This window comes from Hemitrygon akajei, chromosome 22, assembly GCF_048418815.1.
Source record: "Hemitrygon akajei chromosome 22, sHemAka1.3, whole genome shotgun sequence".
NCBI classification, from domain to species: domain Eukaryota; kingdom Metazoa; phylum Chordata; class Chondrichthyes; order Myliobatiformes; family Dasyatidae; genus Hemitrygon; species Hemitrygon akajei.
Window position 1 is genome coordinate 39,944,440 of NC_133145.1, and position 20,663 is coordinate 39,965,102.

General features: G+C 40.1%; 1 protein-coding gene and 1 pseudogene across 19 annotated transcripts in view; one reads left to right on the top strand and one right to left on the bottom strand.

Moving 5' to 3' along the window:
• rbfox3a (RNA binding fox-1 homolog 3a) overlaps positions 1–20,663 on the top strand; it is a 1,515,582-nt gene that overhangs the window by 883,994 nt on the left and 610,925 nt on the right. The gene's annotated exons all lie outside the window — the stretch shown is intronic.
• LOC140714955 (sin3 histone deacetylase corepressor complex component SDS3 pseudogene) lies at positions 8,648–9,197 on the bottom strand (annotated as a pseudogene).

Here is a 20,663-nt window from a genome sequence, read left to right on the forward strand (position 1 = left end):
ATGGTAAGAATCATTTTCCAGTGGTTAGAGCATCTAAGAGGTCAAAGATTTAAAATGAGAGGTAGGAAGTTTAGAGAGGATTATGATCGAATCTCTACATACAGAAGATCGTTATCTGGAGAGCACTGCCTGAGGAGGCAGTGGAGACAAATACTCTCCCAATATTTAGGAAACATCTGGATAAGTACCTGAATCACCAAGGCTATAGGCCTAATGTGGGTAAATAGGTTTGGTATCAATGGGTGCAACATTTGGCATTGATATGTGAATTGTCTATGCCATCTCTCTGTAGAAATAGCTTAGAAGGATTCTGAAGTTGGGTTTCAGAAAGTGAAGAAAACTTTGAGAACATTACAGACATTCTCGTAAGGTTGTACTTGAGATTTCCTGAGGTCAGAGATGTGATTAAGAATGACTTTGTAGAAAGGTAGCGTACATAGACATTGCAAGTATTGATGAAAGTGCAGCAAACTAGTGCGAAGTGGGTGGAGAAGGTGTCAGGCACTACCTCGTCTGTCAATGTCCTTCCTCTGTTTTTTACTCATTGCTCATCTGATGAACATGCAACTACTTCCCACTCCTAGTTGGCAGTATTAGTCTTTATTTATATCAATATGGATGAAGCCTTGCTGGAAGTGAACTTTGGGCATTGCAGTACTGTCGATGACGTTTGGGTAAGCTGAATACCAGAAGGCAAAGTAATAGAACAAAAACGTTTTGCACGAGAGAGAAAAAACAGGTGCCTTTAATAAATCTCAGAAAAAAGAGCGAAAATACCTAACAAGATATTACAGTGATATTTTTCTGCACGATGTCAGTTGCCTTTCATAGGATAGTCAATGAAGGTTTAATTTAGTTTATCTTCCATAAACTGGGAACAACAGCAAAAGCATCTAATGATATGTTGCAAATGGAAACATCATAGGCATCCGGTCATTTACCAAATGCTGCAAAAATACCATCTCACGCTGCTCTGAGCAGTGTGCTCATCCAACATCACCCAGTGTCCAGAGACAAGACTGTCTTCCATACATTTGTCTCGAGGTACTTTCTTTGTAATGGTCAACAATGACATTATTTATAGATTTGTCACAAGTATCCATATCAGACGGTAGCTTAATGTAACTTGTGGTATGACCAATCAGAATACATGCTTGGCTGCAAGGACTGACCATGGACATTAAATAGCAGCTGAGCATTTTATTTATCATGTAAATTTGGTTCCAATAATTTCAGCCTGGAAGAGAAATATCACTGCTGTTTTATGGAATCACAGAATGATAGAATATAATAGAATTGAATGAGACTATTTGCTTCATTATGACAATGCCAGTCCTCTGCAGGAACAATGTAGTCTTTCACTGTAGCCTTGCAATTTTTATTTTGTTTAGCTACTGTTGCTACAGAAAGGCAAAATGTCCCAACTCTTTTTTTCCATCTCACTCCACTGTCACCAGTCCTCCCCCTCACTCCTCCATCTAGTCTCCTCCCCTTTCACTCCACTGTTCCCTATTCCCCTCTCACATCACTGTATTCCCTCCGCTCCTCTCACTCCTCCATCTGCTCTCTTCCCCTCTTACTCCACTGTTCCCTCCTCCCCCTCACTCTACTGTATTCCCTCCTCCCCTCTCACTCTTCCACCTGCTTTCCTCTCTTCTTACTCCACAGGAATCTGTTTGGAATTCTCTGCAGAAATAACACACAGATTTAGACCGAGGAGAGTCAGTGAATGTTGGTCACTTGGATTTTCAGAAGGCCCTTGAAAAGCTGCCATGCAAGGAACTGCTAAACAAGATAAGACCCATGATACTTAAAGAAAGATACTAGCATGGATAGAAGATTGGCTGACTAGCAGGAGTCAAAGAGTGTGAATAAAGAGGGACAACACACACAAAATGCTGGTAGAACACAGCAGGCTAGGCAGCATCTATAGGGAGACCCCTATAGACCCCTCGGCCCGAAACGTCGACATTGCTTCTCCCTATAGATGCTGCCTAGCCTGCTGTGTTCTACCAGCATTTTGTGTGTGTTGTTGTTTGAATTTCCAGCATCTGCAGATTTCCTCGTGTTTGCTGAATAAAGAGGGGCTTTGCTAGTCGGCTGTAGGTGAGAGTCTATTGTTAAGGATGAGGTTTCGAGGTACTTGGAGAATAATGACAAAATGAGTCAAAGTCAGCATGGTTTCTGTAAAGAGAAATCTTGCCTGATAGATCTGTTAGAGTTCTTCGAAGAAGTAATGAGCAGTGTGGACAAAGGAGAGGCAGTGGGTATCATTTACTTGCATTTTCTGAAGGCGTTTGATAAAGTGCCGCACATGAGTCTACTTAGCAAGATAAAATCCTATGGTGTTACACAAAAGATGCTGGCATGGATAGAGGAATGGCTGACAGGCAGGAAACAGTAAGTGGGAATAAAGGGGGCCTTCTCTGGTTGGCTGCCAATGACTAGTGGTGTTCTTCAGGGGTCAGTTCTGCTGCTTTTCACATTGTTTTTCGATGATTTAGATAATGGAATTGATGGCTTTGTGGCAAAGTTTGTGGATGATATGAAGATAGGTAGAGGGGTAGGTAGTGCTGAGGAAGCAATGCAATTGCAGCAGGACTTAGAAAGTTGGAAGAATTTGGAAAAAAATGGCAAATGGAATACAGTGTTGGGAAATGTATGATAATGCAGTTTGGTAAAAGGAACAATAGTTCAGACTATTATCTAAATGAGGAGAAAATTCAAACATAAGAAGTGCAGAAGGACTTAGGAGTCCTCGTGCAAGACTCCCAGAAAGTTGAGTCCATGGTCAAGAAGGCAAATGCAATGTTGGCTCTTATTTCAAGGGAAATAGAACATAAAATCAAGGAGATAATGCTAAGCCTTTATAATACACTAGTCAGGCCGCACTTACATTATCAGAAGGGATGTATTATCATTGGAGAGAGTCTAGAGGAGGTTCACGAGGATGATTCCAGGAATGAAGGGGTTAACATATGAGGAGCATTTGGCAGCTTTGGGCCTGTACTCACAGGAATTTAGAAGAATGTGGGGGGATCACATTGAAACCTACCGAATGTTGAAATGAATAGATAGGGTGGATATGAAGAGGATATTTCCCATGGTGGGGATATGGCGAACTGGAGAGAACCGCCCCAGAATTGAGAGGTGACCCTTTAGAACAGAAGTAAGGAGGAATTTTTTAGCCAGAGAGTGGCAGAGCTGTAGAATGCTCTGCCTCAGACTGCAGTGGAGGCCAAGTCCGTGTGTATATTTAAGGCGGAATTTGATCGTTTCCTGATCGGTCAGGGCATCAAAAGATATGGCGAGAAGGCAGGTGTATGGGGATGAGTAGTATCTGGGATCAGCCTTGATGAAATGGCACAACAGACCTGATTAGGCTGAAAGGCCTAAATCTGCTCCTGTGTCTCATGGTCTTATAGTGGTGTTCTGCAGGGATCAGTGTTGCAACTGCTTCTTTTAACGTTGTATGTCAATGATTTGGATGATGGAATTGATGCTTTTTTGATGATACAAGTTTGCAGATGATACAAAGAAGAATGGAGTGGGAGATGGTGTTTAAGAAGCAAGGAATCTGCAGATGGACAGACAGATTAAGGAAATGAGCAAGGAAGCGGCAGATAGAAAAGAGTGTACAAAGTATTTGGTCATGCATTTTGGTAGAAGGAATAAAGGCAAAGACAACTTTCTGAATGGGGAAAATTCAGAAATTAGAGTGGAAAAGGAGTTGGGAGTCCTTGTGTAAGATACTCCGAAGGTTAACATGCAGATAGAGTCTGTGATAAGGAAGGCAATTTGAAAGGACTAGGATATAAAAGCAAGAATTTAATGTTGAAGTTTTATAATGCATTATTCAGAACGCATTGGGGTATTGTGAGCAGGTTTGGGCCCCTTATCTAAGAAAGGATGTGCTGGCATTGGAGAGAGTCCAGATGGAGTTCACAGTAATATATCTGGGAACGAAAGAGTTAGCATATGAGGAGTGTTTGATGGCTTTAGGCATGTACTCACTGGAGCTAAGAAGGAAGAGGGATCTCATTGAAACCTATCGAATATTGGAAGGCATTGATAGAATAAATGTGGAGAGGATGTTTCTTATAGTGGGGGAGTCAAGGACGAGAAGACACAGCTTCAGACTAGAAGTCAGTCCCTTTAGAACAGAGAAGAGGAGGAATTTCTTTAGCCAGAGAGTGCTGAAGTTGTGGAATTCATTGCCATAGACAACTGTGGAGGACAAGTCATTGGGTATGTTTGAAGCAGAGGTGGAAAGGTTCTTTATAAGTGAGGGTGTCAAAGATTAAAGGAAGAAGGTGGAAGAATGGGGTTGAGAGGGATAATAAATCCGTAATGATGGAATGGTGGAGCAGACTCAATGGGCCGAATAATCTAATTCTGTTCCTATGACTTATGGTCTTAAGTCATAGTCCATATCCCTCCATTCTCTGTATTTTCACATACCTACCTAGGAGCCTATCAAACACCTCCGTTGCATCTACCTGCATCAATGCATCTGACCGCACATTACAGGTGCCCATTTTTCTCTGCCTGAAGAAACTTGCCCTGCACATCTCCTGTGAACTTATCCCCTCTCACTTTAAATGCAAGCCCACTAGTCCTCCCGTGTTACTTCATAGCATGGTCTTCTCCCGTCCCAGTCCACTGTGTTCCTTCATCCCATCTCTCTAGAATGTGAGCACTCCTCCCATTTCACCATTCTGTGCTCTCACTCCACTATGAACACTCCCCTCCCCTCTCACTCCCATGTGCCCTCCATATACACCTCTAAAACACGCCAGCTAGACTATAAGACCACAAGACACGGGAGCAGTCCTGTCAGGTCCATGAAATATAGGTCTCATTTTTTCTGTCTTCCAGCTTCCAGCACAGTTTTTGAGGCTGAATTCCATTTGAGTTCATACGTGCTGAGAGTGCTTATAGAAGTAGTCAGGAAATCTGAAACATGAAATTCTGCAGATGCTGGTAATCCAGAGCAACAGAAACAAAATGCAGGAGGTGCTCAGCAGGTCAGGTAGCCTCTAAAGAAATGATTAAGTAGTCAACATTTCAGGCCAAGACACTTCATCAGGATCAGGAAATGTTGATGGTTGGAATATATCTGGAAAAGCAACAATGATGTTTTCACACCAGCACGTGTTTTGTTATTTTTTCGCTGAAATTCAAAAACAGAACTTGCCATTAGCATCTGAATTAGTAACATGGAAGTATCGGCTGATGTACAGGATGCCTGTGTTATTTCCAATGTATGAGTAGATCGTACTGCTGTTGTTTTGAGTTTATGGAAAAGAAATTAAAATCTGTATTGTTCATGGTATAAAATGCACTAAAGAGGCAAAAAAACTTATACAATATTCATTCCGTTAAGTCTTTTAGGCCACCAATGTCTTCCAATGTATTCCCTTTCTGAGCTGATAGTTTCCATAGCAAGACCAAGCTCAAGCTATAGAACTGTGTATCCTGCAAATTTTAACTCCACTGAATATCTTCTGGTATCTCATGTTAGATCTTGCAAAATATGCCAAAACGGAAAACTCAGTTGCCACAAACATCATACTGTAGTCCAAAGAAGTGTTTTCATATAGTCTTAATGAATGGTCTTGGCCCGACAAAGTGTTGGCACTTAGTTCCTTTCCATTGATGCTGCCTGACCTGCCGAGTTCCTCCAACATTTTGTTTGTGTTACTTTATTTTCGAATATCTGCAGAATCTCTTGTGTTTAAGAAGCACTTTCTTCTTCTGTTGCACTCAGCAGAGAATCCAGCCTTGAAAATGGTGCTAGGTTTTTGAGGCAAGAAATTCAGAAGAATGCAATTTTGGAAAATTATTACGCCCTATAGCCAATTACCTTCATCCATAAGGATGCAGCTTCTTGTTGGCAAAGTTCAGTTTTAATTTTCTTTTTATGGTTTTAAGCTCTATTCTTTTAGTTCCAATCTTAAGTAGGTATGAACCGATTCAAAGATGAAGTTTCTTATGGTTTAATATAATATTTGTATATGAACTTTGTCTGCTCTTAAATTTGCCTCTATGCATCCACAGTGCTAGCTTCCACTGTATGAAGTGATTTGAGCATACAAAGTGAAGGTTTAATGGATTTTGAAGTACAAAAGTTAAAAGAAGTTCCCAATAATCGGTTACAAATGCTCTATTTACCCATTTCCTTTTTTAAAAAAATACCATCTGAGATATCACCCTATCTATATGAAACAAGACAATACCACATCCCCATTCTGTGGAAATAGTTTGATCAGTCTATCTGAAGTAAATGATGATTAAGGGGTTTTGACCTTTCAACAGACAATACCACTGACCCAGTTTAGGCCTCGATCAATCAGCTACTCACCAGATTAATAGAGATGGTTCCAATCGATTCTTCTAGCAGGCATTCGAGCATCTGATGGGCTTCACTAGATTAACAGAACAGAAAATAAATTAATGGACAGCACTAGAATTTGCTCTATACCACCACTACTGTGCAGTTAATCATAAAGCACATTATCTAAAAATGAGCAGGATTGCATTAGATCTACAAAAGATATCAGGGCGTGAGGGAGAATGAACTAAATTGTTTAAACTGGTAAGAAGTGATATTAAATCTGGAAGGGTATGTGTGTTTTAGAGATGTTTCTGTGTATGTACTCATGTACAGAAATATATAGGCCTGTTTATAATTCCTGTAGCCTAAACCATGCATTTTCCTGCAACAGCGGAGATTGGACAGTCTGGGCTACTGATATCAATGTGGCTGCCATTAACACTGCTCCTTGATTAGCTGTCAAAAGATCCATTTCTACAAGGCAGCTTTGCCATTTTCTTTGTATCCTTGAAATGAAATATTGTGCTTTTAATGAATGGTCAAGGCCAAAAGCTAGCACAGATCACGTGACATGAAGAATCATGTTCAATAAGAATTAACATTGAAGTTTGAACATGCACCACCTGGGTATGAGCCACAAAATGGTATTAAAGGTTTGTAAATGTCCTAGTATTTTTCTCTTTTGATGGCTTTTATAATACATTAAGTTTTTATGTGCTAAATAGTGTTTATTTTTTATTATATTGAATGTTCTTTGCAGCTTCAAAATACACAAATTTAGTTAATATCAACTCAACAACTCTAAATTTCTAATGTTCACTATTATTAAGTAGAATTTGTGTATGATGTGAATTAAATATATCCTAAATATGGAGCAGAGTGTACATTTGCTGTTCCCAACCCTTAGGTAGTGCTCAGCTCTAGGGTCATGAGTAAGATTTGTCTGGGTGTATCAGCGGAGTGTTTTGTCTCTATATTTTGATCGTTTGCCTTACAAGTCTGCCATTGTGGTCTAGCTAAGATTATATACATTAATGCTAATGAAATTTCACCTTAAAGGGACTCAATTTTTGTAGCAAAGAAAAAGAGTAACTGCTGTGTATGTGGCCTGGTTACACAACAATGCTGTTAATGAAAACGCTGGAGACAGGAGCCAAGGTTCATGGTTCTTTCCTGGCAAAAACCGAACTCAACACACACGTTCAGATCAATACGCACCTAATAGTGCATGCTCAATATGCGCCTAATAGCGCATTCAACAATGTGTTACTAAAACATGAAGTATCTCTTATTATACTGTAGGCTATACAGTACACTCCTCCCCTTTTATTTTAATGGTGTATCAACTGTTTTTTTTACTGGGGCATTATGCTAAACAAGTATGTTTACCCTTAACATGCAAACGCCTACCATTTGTTTACTTAGTAAGTTAATAATATCAAATTATAACAAAGCAAAGTAATAATATCAAATTATAACAAAATAACATAATAATATTGAATTATAACAAGCCTTTTTTAACTTTTGGTCTAAGACCCATTTATAACTCAATACTCTGGGGGGGGGGGTGGGGGGATCTTCTCTAGATTATCTGGCACTGAAGCAAATAGGTCTTCACTCTATTGTCTGGAATAAATTGAACAATCTACAAATTGGCAGGTTCCAGCCATAAAGAGTAGTCACCTCCATCTTGCAAAGATGATGAAAGCAAAGTGAAATCCGTGAAAAGGTGAATGTTATTCTTAAAAATATGTACAATCATCAAAACTGAGATGGCATTGGAAAGTGTCTTCAAGTAGTGTGTTCTTCAGTTTGTCAATATACTTGTTTGTTTTAATACAGATTTCCATATAAAAGTCATGAACAGTTGACCTCTGAGCTTAGGGAAATAAGAAGATGTGCGCCTTCAACTTGCTAAGAGTTCTAGGCAGCAGATCGCCTCCATATAATGAAGACTCCTCTGTGCAGCTGTCCTAGATATATACACATCTTTGTGCTATCACTTGTCTTCCTTACCCATATCTCATTTGTTCCAACTGAGCTAATTACACAGCCAATCTTCGTATCCTCCTTAAATTCCAAATAGAGAGCCTGACCTTTATGATACCATCACTTACCATTATATAACTTTCCATCTTCTATTCGTGCTTCATATCTTTGTGCTGGTGATTCAGCAGGAGTGCTGGGAAGATGCTCAGGAGAAGACAGAGATGCTAGTCTTTTCGGAGGTTTAAGCTTATTGAGAGTTTGCAGATCTTCCATTATCTGTTCATCCATTAACAAGTAATTGAACTGCGTAGGTGCAGGTTTTCACCTTTTGTCTGTAATTGGAACAGGGTCATTAGGTCTCCTCCTTAGTTTCCTAGTCGTTATTGGCTTTATCTCCATAGAATCTCCTGTGAGTTCCATTGTTAGCCTCTCATTCTCAATCAACTTTTTCTTTTCTTCTAACTCAATCGTTTTATCTTCAAATTCCTTCCCTGCTGCTTTTTTTCTCTTTAATATAATTCTTTTCCACATGTTCTGTCTCCAGTTGCAGAAAAAGCTCTGCATTTCGTATTCTTTCCTTGTATTGTTGATCTAGTTACTTCATCCTTTTCTGATACTCCTGCAAAGTGGCTTCCTGTAACTGCTGTTGCTGTCTTTTGAGAGATGTCAATTTCTCCTGGTACCTCTGTTCTTTTACTTCCAGGTAGTCTTCATCATCCTGCCTATTGGCAATATCTGTCTCCCTTGCATCTTCTGTATCTTCATCCGAGTCACGGCCACAGATACTGCGTTCGTCCTCATCATTGACGCTGTCTAGCTCCTCCCTGTCATTGTAGTAGTCGACAATGGGTGAGAGGAGAGCTGTGGACATCTTCCCCACCAAGCTGTGTCCTCCTTTGTTGACACATCTAGTGCCTTGATGATGCGCCAATCGAACTGGATTTTCCTGAACTACTCACATCCCAGCAACATCCCAGCTGTGTTTTGTCTCCGTAGGTCATTGTCACTTTAGTTTTACCTTTGGAATGCACTTTCTGTCCTGTGTAAGTCTTTAGCAGTAGTTTAGTTTGTTTCAGAGGTATGTGAGAAAACAGTTGTTTCTAGTTGTGTACAGAGGTCACTGTTAAAGGTGAGCCTGTGTTCAACTCCATTTTCAGTTTCACGCCTGTCACTTGTGGGGTGATCCTTATTACTCTTCGATCATCTGTCTCTTTCATGCTGTGAAGTTGCAGACAAGACAATTCACTTTCGTCGGAGTCGTTTTCATCAGAACTGCTTTCCTCCATTTTGTGTAGATTGTTGTGTTTTCCTTTCTGGGGTTTATTGTTTCTCTGTACTTTGTCCTTTTTTCTGCTGTTTACTAGCTTTGCATACTCTGCCCGTGTGGCCCCGTTTGCCACAGTTTCTATATTCTTTGTCTTCAAATCAACAGTCATCAGGGTCATGTGACATGTTCCCACAATGGTAACATTGTTTACTAGCTTTAAATACTCTGCCAATGTGGCCCTGTTTACCACAGCTTCTGCAAACGTTGTCTTTAATCTAACAGCCATCAGGGTCATGTGACATGTTCCCACCACGGTAACATTTCTTTCCTTCATTTCTTCTCAGTGACATTTTATTCGTAGCATATTCCAGAGATTTTTGTTGTTTCTCTGAAGCACCCAGTGCTGCTGTTTCCGTTGATAAGGCAATGTTCAGCACCTTCACGAATGTAAGGTCCCTTTCACACAGAAGCTTCTTCTGTGTGGTTTCACAGTGCATGCCACACACTAACCTATCCCTCAATGCGTCCGATAGACCCGCTCCAAATTGACAATGTTTGGATAATTTGCACAATTCAGCACAATATTCAGAAATGCTTTCATTTTTGCTGTGATTCCAATTGTTGAAATTTAAATCTTTCAGCAATGACCAGTGGTTTGGGGATTAAATGCTGTTGGAGAGTGTTTACTATTTGCTTGAATGTTTTGTCAGCTGGCTATTCTGGGGTTAACAAGCTCCGTAGCAGCCCGTATGTTTTTGCGCCCATAACACTGGAATAAGGCTACATCCACACTACACTGGATAGATCCATAACCAAAGCTTTTTCTCTTCGTTTTTACCCTCCATCCACACTAAAACGGCGTTTTCGTCCCCCAAAACTGGAGCTTTTCAGAAACGCTCTCCAGGCTGTGTAATTTTGAAAACGCTGCTTGGGCAGATCAGTGTGGATGGGGTAACTGGAGAAATCTGAAAACACTGTCATGACAGATGGTGGTGGCAGCGTGTCATTTCATTGTTTTCTTGAACGCAACCTAACAGTTTCAGAACAGACGGCAACAAGACTGAAGCCAGAAGGGTTAGAAGTGTAGTCACCGAATACTTTGACCCATAACTTACTGAATAAATAAGTATACTCATTTTGCTCTGTTTTCTGTCCTTGCTTGTATGAAGGTGGTTTACCTATTTATGCAAGTACTTCTCTGACAATAGATGTGTAACAGCCTAATGTAACATTGTATGTAACAAGATAACACTGATGCAGACATGTTTTATACATTTAACAAGGGGCTTTATTAATGCAACAGAGTTCGTCAGTTTTTCAGTGTTCATCGTCAGCTGGGTCATACCCTGAACTCCCTGTCGGTTGCCTCCATACGTTCCAGTATTTGTTTTTTTTAGTGTTAAGTCCTCCTGCGCGAGAGCCAACAGCTGCCCATTGTTTAAGTTTTTCTCGTCTGTAACTGAACGAACACACACCATCTTTCACAGTGAGACTCGACACCAAACATGTCGCTTGTTTTCAGTAGATGTGTCCTGTGCATGCACTGTAGGAGATTTGCCGAAGTGTCCGTTTCAATGTGGACAGAGATATTTTTAAAAACGCCTAGTGTGGACGCCTATCGTTTTTACGCGAAACCGGCGTTTTCAAAATTATCCGGTCTAGTGTGGACGTAGCCTAAGATGCTGGCTTTCTTTTCATCATTAGCATCTTTAGCATCAAAATATATCTCCACTCTTTCAATGTAAGTTGCCCAGTCTTCAATGCTACTATCAAATGCTGTAATGGTTCCAATCATGGCCATCTTTGTTATGTTAATTTAGCCCTGTTCTCCCTTTTTTTTTGGAGTCACGTGTCCTTTTTGCTAGTGCCTCGAGCTCACTCCGTCCAGATATGTGTATGTTGCTTCTTTTTATCTCCCTTCTGGGGCAGGCAGCCCCAGGGGGTCAGCGCCGGCTGTGGTCTGGGCTGGACGTGCTGCGGCTCTGACTGTGTCTCTTGGTCTCCTGACGTTCCCGACCCCGGCTGTGCTCACGATACCTTTCAGACTCGCGGCCTCGCTCTGCCTCCTTCTCCCGCTCCTTGCTCGTTCCTTGCGCTCTTCTTCCGAGTGTCGTTATCAATTAAAACATGGCATTCTGATACAATGTAAGTTTATTAACCTCATTGCCAATTTGTTGTGTCTGTGGCCTGGTTACACAACAATGCTATTAATAAAAACACTGGAGACGGGAGCTAAGATTCATGGTTCTTTACTGGCAGAAACCAAACTCGCCACACACGTACAGATCAATACGTGCCTAATAGCAATGCTCAATATGTACCTAATAGCGCATTCAACGTCATGTTACTAAAACATAAAGTAGTCCTTTATTATACTATAGGCTATACGGTGCAGTAACAGTGTCAGGAAGATCGCTGTAAACATTATCTTGAGAATGCAAAATATTCTGATACCTGACTGATGATAGTGTTAAAGTAAAATTGAATTTTAGATTCAGTACTTCTCTAAAAAGAACTAGTGGGAGCATTTTGAGCTACTCAATCCACTGGGGAAGTATTGATAGTTGTAACGACAGTGTCAGTGAGTTGGAAAATTTTAGATAACATCGCAAAACTATCTTATTCAATATTGAAGTACTTTGCTCAGTTACGATATAGCCAAAAGCACATTCATGTAAATAAGACTTTGTTATAACACTCAAATACACTTTACATTGGCCTAGATTTTGTATTTTGAGGAAAAAATATTCATACTTGCCACTAACTTTGTGAAGAAAGCTGCCTAAGTAGATTAAATGATCTCTTGGGCATTGGTTTAACGGCATCCTTAATATTCAACATTAGTGATGTCATTCAGCTGGCTCTGTAGCCAAGCACATTGAAGAATTTTCAGACAGTAAACCATGAAGAAGAGGGTCAATCATTAGTTAGTTTATAAGCACTTAGTAGTGCATAACAGTGATTTGCATATACTCATAACTTTACAAAAATATTTCACAAAACATGCTTCTAAAATTCACTGTGTTTTGAAATATTTTGTCTGGGAATTACAATCCACATCAAAATAGATTTTTGGGAGCAGCAGGGAGTTTGCTAAAGAGTAATAAGCATTTCAAAATTCAGTTTTCTCTCGCAATGCAGTGTATTGTTTTCAGAGTATTTGTCAGGAGGAATAGTTTCTCATTTGCCTACAGTTTATTAGCTCACTGATTCCTGGAGAGCACATTGAAGAAAGATGCATCACAGCAGATCCTGTGGGAGAACAAGACATCACTGTAATTTGTGAATTTCTGCACGTGTACTCTAGGAGTTGTAGTCAATTGCATGGTGTAATTGAAGCAAATACTAACTGTTTTGCCTTCATTGCAACCACATTGCACAAGCCATTATTGACTTATAGATATATATATATATAAAACAATTGGTAATGAAAACTTCGGTTATATTTCATATTGCTCTTTGACTGAACGAGACTTAGTTGATTGTATCTTTCCTATGTTGGTGTAACATTTCTTCTCCATTCTCCAAAGGGTTACAGTCAACAGCCAGGTAATAGTTTGCTTTCCTTCCAATGTGTTTTTTTTTTTAACTTTTCTTCCTATTGAAGCCTTTCACTTTCACTTAACCTACTTTTCTTTTATTCTTATTTAAATTTCTGTCTATCTGTCATTCTGTGACCATTGGGACAGGCCCTCAAGCTGCTCTCAGAGCTTTGCCAAGGCTGCCTTTGATGCAGCTGTTCAGAGGAGGTGACCAGTCTGATGATATCTTTCATCATTCTCCAACTTGGCCTTGTGGCCAAATGTCTGGCTTCCACTTGCCACAGTTCTGCATGGGAAAAGCAGCTGCAGAACTAACTCCTACCAATTCGTGGGAAGGCATGATGAAACCCCAACATATTGCACCACCACCCCACCTGTCACATGACCTTTGCAACCCAGAAGGGCGGCCTGCTGGGTTATTATTAAGTTAAATGGATGGAAAATTGGACAGGCACTGCTGCTGGCATGAAATTGTGCTTGCCTGGTTTCCTTCAGTGCATCTGCCCAGGTAGTTATTAATGCTCCAATTAAACTATGGAAAACTGTCCCTGTAGCTCCTCATAAACCAAGCCCAATGTCATCCAGGCTGGATACTTAGGAACCAAGTAACTGCATCCCTCGAGCTCAAGTCCAGATCATCTGGTTGGAAGTCAATATGTTCAAGTTTGTATTGTTAGTGCATGCAGTCACTTCTACACCAGAGATAATAAAGGAGAAGCAGCATTTCCCATTTAAAATAGGCCTTCCCGAACAAGTTAACAAATTGATGAGAAGAAACATCATGTTGAGTGAACTGGCAGTGTGTGTGATGCCTCCCAAACTGTAAAGACTTGCTATTTCAGGTCCCTGCTCTACAGAAGAGTGCTTGGCTGATGACTGCTGTGCAGGCAGCAGTGAACAGCTCCATAAGCAATCCCACAGATAAGCATCCTTCCCTGTCCCAGATGCTAAATGGGAAGCATCCAAGCTGGGAAAATTCAGTGCCACTTGAGTACACATCATTATGCACATCATAGTTGTAAAACTGCTGAGGTTGGCCCCTTCTTATAAAGAGATCAACAATATAAAGATTTAAAAATATGAATGTTTACTCATCTTACGTTTTCCCCCCCTTTTAAAGCATTAGAGTCAATAGAATAATTGTAATATTTCACCAAAGCAATGTATTTTATTCATGAGAAAAACCTTCATAATTCATGATTGCCATAGGCAAGTGAGTTATAGATCTCTTATACTTGACAGATACAGCTAGTGATTCACTAATACCAATCCAATATCCTAAAATAAAAAGCCATATGATTGGAGGCAAGCTACTTTTGGTTAAATAGAGTGAAATGTTTATGTTTTATTAGGAAGCCTTATATAGGGATGTGTTTATAAATCTTACTTTCCTCATATCATTGTATTTTGCAACACAGCACCTATTCCGCCATTTGAGCCCACACCACATTTTAAGTGAAAAGAAGAACAACAAAAATACTGTGTATATCTGCAGAATTACTTCACCGTCACACTTTTTAAAAAGAAAACAAATATATCAGGCCATTTATTAGTTTTGATTGAAGGGATAAAAGAATTTAAAAGTTGATAGTTCGTGCAATTCCTTACTGTCCATTTCTATTCGGTTGGGTGTACGGCTACTTATCAATAATCTTTTGCCCTCACAATTACATTGTGGCACCATCTTGCAGCCTAGCTCACAAAGTTTGTTATTTTCTGAGGGCAGTTCTCTATGCTCACTGAAGTAATAATGTCCATCTGATAAAGAAGGGCAAATTCAATGAGTCTTTATCAGATTGTTAGAGGTTTATGGAATTCACAGTAATAAAAAAAAGAGCCCAATATCTAGAAGGTGCCAAGAATGACAAAGTAAAATGATAGCACAAGGCAGAAGAGCAGTGGTCAAGGAGAGCCAGAAAGTAAAGCCACCTCAGGGGAAAAGGTAATTGTTTAGCTAGACCTAAGTAACACTGGTGTAAGTTAATTCAGGAGACACGGAGAGAGACCAAGGAAGCCTTAAGAGCAAAATAGTAAATTAAATGCTTTGGGCTAAATTCACAATGTAGAGCGTCGCAGGTGTGGAGTGAATAATTTTGGGGCTATCTTTGTTGTGGTCCGCGTGCCTAAGAAACAAGTGATCGTAAAGAAGGAATTTGTGACATGTTTGTTGTTCAAAAAGGAAAATTGTGACTGAAAGTAGAATTTTCAGCCTCCTTCTTGACAAAATGTACTGTACATTTAGGATATTGAATGGTGCCTATAGTTCCAAAGATGTGGAGAACTCCTAACATTTAAGAGAAGGCTGGGAGAGGAGGGAGGGGGCAAAGGAGCATTCGTGAAATTTTGAGTCAGAGGCAATCCTATCAAATAAAGCACTACATTCATAATCCAACAAAGGAAAAAGGCAGCAATAGAAGCACATGGTGGTGAATAACCCCAGCACTGTACTCCATAACAGTGAAATATGTTGGGTTGGTAGCAGTGATGTGGCTACCAAGGAAAATAAATGATCGGGGGATTGAATCAATGATCTGGGCAAGGGATGGGTGGGAGAGCTAGAGCTATAATAGAGCTTGTCAGGGTGGGAATGTCGAGGAAGGGGTCGTAAAGCGAAGTCAAGGATTGAAGTCCTGAGTGGGTTCAAGGCGGAAGGGGAGGATCTATTGTACAGTAGCTTTCCTTAGTGCCAAGTAGAGTTAATAAAAGTAGTTTTCAACTCAGTTCATTTTCTCCCACCTTCCTTTTGCTGTTCGATCTCCCAGTGCTTGAAGATCCCAGGCTGTGTGTCATAATTTAAATTGTGGTGAAAGAGTTTTGAGAATATTAAAAAGTATGGGTTGCTCTTCATGAATATCCTCCTTTCCCTTCTGTCACTGGGCGGAAGATACAAAAGCTTGAAAGCACATACCATGAGGCTAAAGAACAGGTCTCTTTAGAGCGATCACACTTTAATGTTGAATTCTTGATCTCCCTCTCTACCCCATGGTGGTCTTTGAACTTCATTCGTTTTACTGCACTGCGCCTTCTCTGTTGTGCCAGTATTACTTTCTGGATTCTGTTTTTCTTTTTATTAACTGAAACAAAAGCTTTTCTCTGTATCCCAGTACATGAACTAATCCACGCTGATGAGCAGGTGAATCAGAAGCTCCCATGGCCTCTTGGCTGGTATAGAAATGGACAAGCTCTCAGCAAGTTGGAGTTCAAATTTGCCTTCTCTCTCTTCCTCACTGATTATGGGGGGGGGGGCAGGATGGTGAAGTTAAACTGTCCTTAATAAGTTTTATGAGGCACTCCATTGCTTGGGATCAACCATAGATATTGCATCCTAGCTGTCTACATGATACGCAAGCCAGGGCAGTATGATACGGAGAGCAAGCTGTTGCCCATGCAGCAGACTTCCTCTCTCCATGCAGCTGAGGAAGCCGAGACCAATACAATTTGGCACCAGTGGCATTGCAGGAGTTACCAGTCAGCGTTGAGCTCAATGTAGGACTTAGGGGGCTGCGGTTTCGGAATTAGGGGGCTGCAGTTTCGGAATTTTCCTCGGGGTTTACTCCCGGAGCCTTCCCCATGAGTGGGTATCGCCACAAAGCAGCTACCAACCACTGATGAAAACACCCCTCTGCCCAAAGCAACTGCTTTCAAGGCACCAGCAACCTGCCTTCGCACCCCCTCCTGCCAGTAGAAATGGTTCCGCCAGGCTTAGTAGCTAAGCCACACATGAAGGCCAGGAGCTGGACCTGGTTATCAGAGTCTATTTGAGGTGCACGTCATTGGGAGCATTTAATAGGATGTGGGAGCTTATCCCACTGCCCCCTATGGCTATGACAACCTTAAGGAATCAATATGTTTTATAACCAGAAAGAAAACTGCTTAATTGATTCATTTATGGGATACATAGAATTATATAACTATATAACCATATAACTATTACAGCACAGAAACAGGCCATCTCGGCCCTTCTAGTCCGTGCCAAATGCTTACTCTCACCTAGTCCCACCTACCTGCACTCAGCTGATAACCCTCCATTCCTTTCCTGTCCATATACCTATCCAATTTTCTTTTAAATGACAAAATCGAACCTGCCTCTACTGCTTCTACTGGAAGCTTGTTCCACACAGCTACCACTTTCTGAGTAAAGAAATTCCCCCTTGTGTTACCTCTAAACTTTTGCCCCTTAACTCTCAACTCATGTCCTCTTGTTTGAATCTCCCCTACTCTCAATGGAAAAAGCTTATCCACGTCAACTCTATCTATCCCCCTCACAATTTTCAATACCTCTATCAAGTCCCCCCTCAACCTTCTACGCTGTAAAGTATAAAGACCTAACTTGTTCAACCTTTCTCTGTAACTTAGGTGCTGAAACCCAGGTAACATTCTAGTAAATCTCCTCTGTACTCTCTCTCTCTCTAATTATTCCATAAATTGTCTAGAATATTTTGTTCCTATCACTATCTCAAGAATAACAGTTTCCCACTAAAAACTAAATAAATCCATAGTGAGAAATTCAGCTGTTCCAATGCTTGTTGTTGTGAGATGGCATTGCAAGGGACTAATATCTAGCATCATTATCTATAATTACTTATACCCTCTGTTCTAGCATGTAACGTGATAGGCAGGGTTCTTGGATTCAAGGCAACCTATATAATTTGTATAGAACTTATGTGTAGAATTTCAAGTATTTACAAACATTACTGAATGATAAAGCATCTTATAAAATAGGCAAATTTTATGCCTGGATAGTAATAGAGAAATTTACATTTATATACTTCATTCCAAATCCCTCAGCCATCTTAAAGTGGTTTGGAGCTAACAAATACGTCTCATGACGCAGGTGCAGTGATTTTGCAGAAAAACTTGAAACTTAATTTCTGAATAGTCACACCTACAATTTCCAACCAGTTAGGATAATCATTGATCTAATTTAATGAGGGTTGTCCTCGGTGATGAAAGTTGGTGACAATACCAGGAGAACCCAAATCTTTAGCTTCCAAAGTATTATCATGCAATGCCTTATGTCTTCAACTATCAGAAACCCACAGCTCTGGCAATGCACATGTTAACTGAGGCAGCAGCCTAAATTCGTGCATGCACTTATTAGAATAGGATTGAATTAATGTTTTTCTGGTTGAACTGCATTCAGTGGCCAATTTATTAGGTACCTCCCGTGTCTAATAAAGTGCCCACCAAGTGTATTTCTGTATGTTCATGATCTTCTGCTGCTGTAGCCCATCACTTCAAGGTTGGACGTGCTGTGCATTCAGAGATGGTCTTCTGCACGCCACTCTTGTAATCTGTGGTTATCTGAGTTATTGTCACCTTCCTGTCAGCTCAAACTAGTCTGGCCATTCTCCTCTGATCTCTTTCATTAACAAGGTATTTTAATTCATAGAGCTCCTGCTCGCTGGGAGTTTTTTTCTTGCCTGTCACAGAATTCTCTGTAAGCTCTGGAGACTGTTATGTGTGAAAATCCCAGGAGATCAGCAGTTTCTGAGAGTCTGGCACCAACTATCAGTCTACAGTCGAAGTCACTTAGATCACATTTCTTCCCAGTTCTAAAGCAACACACCCAAAATACTGGAGGAACTCAGCATCTGCAGGATTTCTTGTGATTATGATTTATATTCCCAATTCTGATATTTGTTCTGAATAACAACTGAATCTCTTGGCTATACCTACATGCTTTCTTTGCATTGAATTGCTGCTTGATGATTGGCTGAATTGATATATGAATTATGAACAGGTGTACAGGTATACCTAATAAAGTGGCCACTGAGTGTATATATCTGAAACCTTAATGGCAAGAGGTCTGTTTGTGAAAATATATAGAAGCCAAATTCCCATAGCAATGAATCATTGAAACAGGGAGGTGTGCAGTTATAAGGAGAAATGCGCCCTTCTGTTTAATTGCTTCGTATCTTATTAAGTCAAGTTGTGCATCTGAATTTGAGAGAGCCAAATTAGGCTAAATTTATTTATTTGCAAACAAGTTATTTAATTTTGGATTTGTGATCTGGCTGTCAGCTCTGAGTGATTATTATAAATTTCAGTGGCAGATTCTTCCCCTCCACATTAATTAGAAATCATTCAGCACCAAGAGAATTAAGTATAATTATTGGCCAGAATTTGTGGCTGTAACAATGCTGAAACTGGCTGTTGTTGCAATTATTCCACTGAGACATTGACAGTGCCTTTGGAATTAATTCGAAACAAAGTTGCTTTCAGTCATTCAGCCCTCCAGTTTACTAGGTTCTGAGTTCTGAACTAAAATTGGTGAAGTCAGCAATTTTACAGAAGCTCCAGGTACTTCTTAACTGTACTTGCTGCAAGGTGCTCTGAAAATGCTGTGCTTCATTGTAAGTGAGTTTCCACTGGCGTACTATTTGCTGAAAAGAAATGTTCCCTCAAATAAATAGTTCAAAATGTTATGGATAGTGAAATATTATTTTAGGTTTTCCTAGGGAGCTGGTTTGATAACTGATTGAACCAAGTTGGCAATCATGCAATTCCATAAGAAGAGGAAATAGAGAAAGTAAGTTCTTTGAAGTATAAAAAGCAATAAATAGATTTAGCTTACTTGTATTTTCAAAGGGCATTCGAAACAGTGCCACATAAAAGGCTGTACTGGGGAAGTGTGTTAATAGGGATTAAAGACTAATTATCATATAGCGAATTGAATAAATGTTTAAATTTTTCATTCTCTACTGGAATAATATAACTATTGTAAAGTCAAAGAATGCTCCTCAATTAGTTACACTGTGTGTTAATGACTTAGAAGTATGGGCAGCATGCAAGATATCAAAATGTTATGATAGCATGAAAATAGGTAGGGAGACATGCGGCAAGAAAGATATATAGATTCTGCAAAAAGATACAGAGAGGATTTTGAAGCTTGGGGAAAATCAGCCATGATCATATTGAATGGTAAGGCAGGTTGGAGGGATTAGGAATTCTAGTCCTCTTACTTTCTTGTTATTAGTAAAATGCCAAGACATTGACTTCAGTTAGAAAGTCCAATTTTTTCCATATTGTTCCAGTTGTAAAATGCTGAAAATGCTATGCCTTGTTTCCAATGAAAGCCCTGTGCTAAACAGTATTTTATTTTGATACAGTTTCTCCAAACAAGTGCTTTTGTCTGATACTGCTCGGGGTGGGCAAGGATCTGCTGTGTCAGTGTAATATTCAGTGTTGTTACTTTCTCAGTCAACGAACTGCTGGGGATCAAAGAGTAGAGCAGAACAGGGCTGGGGGGGGGGGCATTGAGGAGCACTCATCAGGTAAGCAAAATTCTGAAGGTGAAGTATGGCTCTGTCAAGCTCAATGTAAGAGAAGGCTGCAGCAACTTTGAAATTAAAAGCACCGAATCGAGTGACAGGTGCATATTGTCTTAATAGCGCTTTTGGTAACAGTGCTGAATATATTTCTCTCCTAGATCAGAACTTTGGTGACTGGAAAATAGTCTCATTTGGCCAGTTGCATAACCAGCCTATATTTTAAAAAAAGAATATACTCCTATAATTGTTAGAAA